Raw genomic sequence first — 7,256 nt, forward strand, 5'->3', positions numbered from 1 at the left:
TTCAATGGAAGGCCATGTGATAACGAAAAGAATGAACCTGTGATACATGTTATAAAATAGATGAACCTCTAAAACATTATTCTACATATTATATGATTCCATTTATATAAAATGTCCAGAAAAGGCAAATCTATACAGACAGAAAGCCAATCAGTGGTTACCTAGGTATGAGGATGGAAGTGGGATTGACTCCAAACGAACACATAGGAACTTTTGGGAGGTGATAGAAATATTCTAAAGCTAGATTTGTGTAATGGTGTGCAACCTTATAAATTTAGTAAAAATAATTAAATTGTGCAATAGATGGCTACATTTTATGTTTTATAAATTATACCCCAATAAGGCTGTAAAAAATAATAAGCAGCAAGGGGTACTGGGGGGGGAGTTAGATGAACAATGTATTTACAATTGTTGAAGCTGGTTGATTCACATGAGAATTTATTATACAAACTCTCCTGCTTTTATGTATGTTTTAATATTTTTATAATAAAAATATTTTAAAAGTCAATGTTAAAACAAAATTAATAAAATATAAGCTTGGTTTTCTACACTTCTGATGTCTAAAGTACATCTACCTCTTTAAAAAGACAGGGCATAGTCCTCAAGTGTCTCATCAGATAATTCAACCACGAATTAAGTCAATTCAATTTAACAAATTTTGATTCAACATCAACTATATGCAGGGTTTTGTCTTGATGCTTAAAACATTCTTTTTTTACTCCTCCAGTTCTTGATTGGTTTAAGCAGATAGTCATGTCATTGTCTTAAAATTGGGTGTTTATTATTTTTCACTGAACTTTTATTATTGTCAATCATATAAAAGACACATTCTATTCTATATCTCTCTCTAGATCATCTTCCTTTCCCATGTTTTATCTCTATATAGTAGAGGTTTCTTATAGATAATGGGAATTTTTACACCCACAATTCAAAATATCCAATTGTGAAAGTAAAATACTTTGCAATCTGGTAAGAGAATTGGGTTTTGGAAAAAGTAATTAGCCCCCTCAGGTGATGTCCAGCAGAGACAGTAATTCAATGCTATGCTCTGAGTGGCAACAAGGTCTTACTCTCTAAAACTGATTTACTTTATCTAGAGATGACATGGGTGAATTCCTTCCATCCAAGGGTAATGTACTCAATTGAAGTAGGCAGTCATAATTCTCGAGTGACCTATTTGAACATCTAAAAAGGAATAGAGAAAAGGAAGAATAGTTTCAGAATGTTTTGCATTACCTGCTGCCCATAAAAATAGACTCATCCTTTAATTGGATATTGGAAATACTGCATTCACAGACCTTATTAAAACATATATTTGGGGGCAATGGTTAGAGCCAAATGAAGGCTGATTTCTTTCTCTTGACTGTCCCTAGGTATCATCAGGCCAGAGTAGTATTTTTTTTTAATATTTTTTTATAAAGATTTTATTTATTTATTTGACAGAGAGAGGCAGCTAGAGAGGGAACACAAGCAGGGGGAGCAGGAGAGGGAGAAGCAGGCTGATGTCTAAAGTACATCTACCTCTTTAAAAAGATAGGGCATAGTCTTCAAGGTGTCTCATCAGATAATTCAACCACAGATTAAGTCAATTCAATTTGACAAATTTTGATTCAACATCAACTATATGCAGGGTTTTGTCTTGATGCTTAAAACATTCTTTTTTACTCCTCCAGTTCTTGATTGAGCAAGGAGCCCAATGTGGGGCTGGATCCCAGGATCCCGGGATCATGACCTGAGCCAAAGGCAGACGCTTAATGACTGAGCCACCCAGATGCCCCAGGCCACAGTAGTCTTAACTTCTAGAATTTAGGTACAATGTCAGAAAAGTCAACATAAATGAAACAAATTAAATCTCTGTAGTAGTAACTAAACATAAGAGATAAGATTTTAAAACCTTTCAAAAGCTTAGCAGAGATATAGGAAAATCTCTGAAACTTTTATCAACAAAACAAAACAAATAAAAAAACACTTGGGTGTTTCTGAAATCTCCACCCTTCTTAGGACTCATAAAAGAGCTCCAAGACTCAAAGAGATCAGTAAAAATGCATTGAAATGAATGTTGAATTTACCAGCATTAACAGTGACTAATGTAAGATAAATTGCATACCTATTAATGTTACACCTCAAGTAATAACAATACCTAAGTATTATGGTGTATAATCAAGAAAAAAGAAAATTAAAGAATATATATATTATATATGTATACAATTCTTATATGTTTAATTTTCTATATATATTTTTCTCTATATATTATATTAATTATGTGAATATAGTGACAAATTAATTAATTTTAGATTAATATATATAGTGACTAAGGAAGAAGACACCATCTCTGAGAGATATGCAAAGTAAAATAAGAAAAAAATATCCAGATTACACCACCACCTAGATGAAATGTTTGATCTGTTTCACCAAACAACCATGGAAAGACCTTTCAACTTGAAAGGAATAAGGCAAGAGATACAAGTACATTGGTCAGTGAAAAGATATATGCCATTGGAAATTAAAATTGAAATTCTATTCTGTAAGTCTTCTTTTCATCTTCTTTTTCTTTAAGATTTATTTATTTGAGAGAGAAAGAGAGTAAAAGAGAGAGAGCATGCATGACCAGGGGGAGGAGCAGAGGGAGAGGGACAACCAGACTCTACACTGAGCACAGAGCCCAATGCAAAGCTCCATCTCACGACCCTGAGATCATGACCTGAGCTGAAATCAAGAGTCAGGCGCCCAACCGACTGAGCCCAGATGCCCCAGTGTTTGGTCTTAATTTAGCTAGTGTGAGTTGTGTGACCTTGAAAAAAATAATTCACTTCTCTGGGTTTCAATTTCTTTACTTGTGCAATTGAAGCAGAGATTTGGTCAGCGTTTTCCCAATTGTCTCCTTCAAAATGAAAGTCCTAGAACAGAACAGTGCTCAGTCTGTTAGAACAGCTAGACATCCGCATGCAAAAAAAAAAAAGAAAAAAGGAAAAGAAGAAGAATCTGGACAGAGACCTTACACTTTTCACAAAAATTAACTCAAAATGGATCATAGACTGCAATTTAAAACATAAAATGATAAAAACTCCAAAAGATGACATAGGAGAAAAACAAAGTGAACGTGGGTTTGGCAATGACTTTTTAGATAAAACACTGAAAGCACAGTCCACTAAAAAAAAATTATAAGTTGGATTTTATTGAAATTAAAAACTTCTGTCCTGCAAAACACTACTCTGTTCAGAGAATGAAACAAGCCACAGACTGGGAGAAAATATTTGCAGAACACATGTGATAAAGGATGAGTATCCAAAATATACAAATAACTCTTAAAACTCAACAATAAGAAAAAAAGCAAACCAATTAAAAAATAAGCAAACTATCTGGACATCTCACCAAATAAGATATAGAGATGGCAAGTGAGCATATGAAATGATGCTTATTTTATCTTTATGCTTATTCCACATCATATGTCATTAGGAATTTGCAAATTCAAACAACAAAAATATACCACTGCATGCCTATTAGAATGGCTAAAATCCAAAACACTGGCAATACCAGATGCTGATGAGGCTGCTGAGCAATAGCCCATTCATTGCTGGTGGGAATGCAAAATGGAACAGCCACTTCGGAAAACAGTCTGACAGCTTCTTACAAAAATATGATCCAACAATTTCTCCCCTAGGTATTTATGCAAATGGATTAAAAACTTATGTCCACATAAAAACCTGCACATGTTTATAGCAGCCTTATTCAAAGTTGCCAAAACTTGGAAGCAACCAAGATGTCCTTCAGTAGAGGATGGATAAACAAACCGTGGTGCATCCCTACAATGGACTATTATTCAGTGATAAAAGGGAATGAGCTGTGAAACCATGAGAGACCTAAATGAACCTTAAACACATATTACTAAGTAAAAGAAGCCAATCTGGAAAAGAACATCCTGCATGATTCCAACTGTGTGATATTCTGGAAAAGGCAAAACTATGGAGGTAAAGCTATGGAGTAAAAAGATCAGTAGTTGTTAGGGGCTTGGGGAGAGGGAGGGAGGGATGAATCGGTAGAGCACAGATTTCTAAGGCAGTGAAACTCTTCTATATGATACTGCAATGGTGGATACAGGTCATCATACATTTGTCAAAACTCAGTATGTAAAACTCAAAGACTGAAACCTAAGGCAAACTATAGACTTCAGCTAAAAATAATGTGTCAATATGGGTTCATCAATTTTAACAAATGTACAACACCAATGCATGGTGTTAATAATAGGAGAAACCAAGGCAGGGGGAAGGTTAAGAGGGTATATGGGAACTTCATACTATTTGAGATTCTCTTTGTGATTCATATAGGATTTTAGATATGAAAGACTGGGAAGTCCTATGATAAAGAAACATGTTTAACATTATTTATCCTAGAATTTCCTAAACTTATTTGACCCTGAATTTTTCCCCCAAGGAAATTATTAACATCCTGAGGAACTAAAGTTTCACAGAACATTCTTTGGGGATTGTTTACTGCAATGATCATTAAGATTCTTCCTAAATCCAAAAGGAATATGTAAAGGTATTATAGATTGTTTGCTATTAAATTTATATGGTTAATGTAAAAAAAAAGATTCTTCATAAATCTGAAAATCTTAATTTGCCTGTTTGGTGAATTTCTTTAGTAGAAATCAATCATCACCAGATGATTCTGTAAAGTCAAGTTTCTGACCCTGCTGAGTCATAGCCAGACTCTAGACCCAGTAGCCTCAGGAGAGGATGTTGGTGCTTTGTGAGCTCACTTCAGCCCTCTGACTGGCACCTGGTTTTACTACCACTAGTTGTAGTGAGTTCCTTATTTTGTTAATGAGGTCTATAGAATTTAATAGGTTAGCTACTTATTAAGTAGAAAAGATATCATATTCATATCTAAGGTCACAAAAACCAGTAACAATCCACACGTTGCACTGATTCTATTGAGAGGATTTCTCAATCAAAATCACTCCTAATGTGAGAGTTAACATGAGAGGTTAAAGCTGGAAGTGGTGTTTGCATGAGAGGTGTGGAGCATGACTGTACATCTTGGGGACATTTACTCAATAAATACTCATTCACTGATGTGCCGTTGAGTGTTCATTATGTCCATGAGGATGATTATAATTTATTGTATTTTTTAAAACATATCTTCAGGGGCGCCTGGGTGGGCTCAGTCGTTAAGCGTCTGCCTTCAGCTCAGGTCCTGATCCCAGGGTCCTGGGATTGAGCCCCGCATTGGGCTCCCTGCTCGTCCGGGAGCCTGCTTCTCCCTCTCCCACTCCCCCTGCTTGTGTTCCCTCTCTTGCTGTCTCTCTCTCTGTCAAATAAGTAAAATCTTTAAAAAAAATAAAAAATAAAACATATTTTCACTTTAATTTTCTTTCTGACTTCAGAGTATTAAGTAATATTCTCTCTGATTTGAGGAAGAAAATTACTATTCCTCTATCCCGCCATTTTTCTAATTTCTCCAGGCTGAAAGCCTTCTTTAGAAATGTCAGAAGAGTCTCAGTAAAGAAAAAAAAATCCCCAGACTGTCAGGGAAGGGCTTGGCATGGCCGTGGGAGATGCTGTGCTTTATGTACAGGACTTCCTAACAGACTTGGGCCACTCCCCTTCCAGAAGCACCTTATCCATTTGTCCCTCTCAATGCAGCTGCAGGATATGACCACTTTCAATGACTTTCACTGAGTCCATTTCCTTCCAGCCACTTTCAACCTTCTTATTCTTGACCCCTTTTCCTCTTTAATCCTTTGACCTAGCCTTTGGTCTCTGACTCTGGGTTCAGGCTGTTTTTGCTTCGATGATGTTTGGTCAGGTTTTTATGGCTCTGAGTGGCCAGCATTTTCCACCACCATCTTGCTCATGCTTGGTCTGGAACTTCTTCCACCACAGTCATGGGTAAGGTGTGCTCCTCTTTTCTGTCCTCATTCTCCATCCCCATTGGCCAGTAAAGAAGGGCTAGGAGAGGTTTGATACCTGCCTCTTCACCTTATTCCCAATCTTCTGCACAACTTCCTGTGTAGAGAAGTTTGGGGACCCACTATGGATCTCTGCAAGTGCCTTTGACTTTCCTTTTTGCCTCCTACTATGTAGGAACTGCTGAGGGACTAGAGGAAGAGAAAATAAAGAGACTCATATTTATCATGTGCCCATTGCACCAGGAACTGTGCTACTTGCTCATTGAATATCTACATCACTGCCATTTCACAAAAGGGATGACTGAAGCATTTACTTAACTTTTCCCTATGGAGGAGCACCAGGGTGGCTCAGTCAGGTAAAGGTCCATTTCTTGATCTCAGCTCAGGTCTTGATCTCAGGGTCATGAGTTTGAGCCCCATGTTCGGGTCCATGCCCAGCAAAACAAACAAAAACAAAAACTTTTCCTTATGGAAAAAAGTAGAAAGGGGCAGAACTGTGATTTGAACATAGTTCTAGGTGATTCCCAAGCCTCTTTCCTCTCCATCTTAGTGGAACATCTATTTATGGACATATGATCCAAAGGCTAGAGAATCATATATAATTAAATTTGAGTTTCATATTATTATGACACTACTTAATAAATGTTAATGAATGCTAAACATATTCCTCCCTTCATTTATCCATAAATATTTATTGAATAACTTCTAACTATAAGTCAGACGCTGTCCTAAGCATTTGGGATACATTATTTTTTAAAATGACAAAAATCCCTGCTCTTGTATCTAATGGGTAAAGAATAGAAAATAAGCAATAAACACAATAACAAATAAATAAATCATAAAGTATATTCAAAAGTGTAAATAAACTGGGGAAAAGAAATAGAGCAAGATAAGGAGGATCAGCACAGGGTGTGGTTCAGGTGGTTACATTAGAATTCTAATAAGGATGACACATTGCATTTGGTATTTTGTCTTAAAATTATTTTATTCTTAAGAATCCCTTACTACAGTCCCCTTTTTATCATGCCCATGAATATTTGGGAGAGAAAATAGGTCTTTTGTCTTTTAAAACAATTCCATGGGGCACCTGGGTGGCTCAGTCGTTACACATCTGCCTTCGGCTCAGGTCATGATCCCGGGGTCCTGGGATCGAGCCCTGCATCGGGCTCCCTGCTCAGTGGGAAGCCTGCTTCTCCTTCTGCCACTCCCCCTGCTTGTGTTCCCTCTCTCGCTGTGTCTCTCTCTGTCAAATAAATAAATAAAATTTAAAAAAAAAATTCCATGTTGGGGGCACCTGGGTGGCTCAGTCCGTTGGGAGGCTGCCTTCGGCTCGGGTCATGATCCG

Source organism: Halichoerus grypus, chromosome 7 (assembly GCF_964656455.1).
Source record: "Halichoerus grypus chromosome 7, mHalGry1.hap1.1, whole genome shotgun sequence".
NCBI classification, from domain to species: Eukaryota; Metazoa; Chordata; class Mammalia; order Carnivora; family Phocidae; genus Halichoerus; species Halichoerus grypus.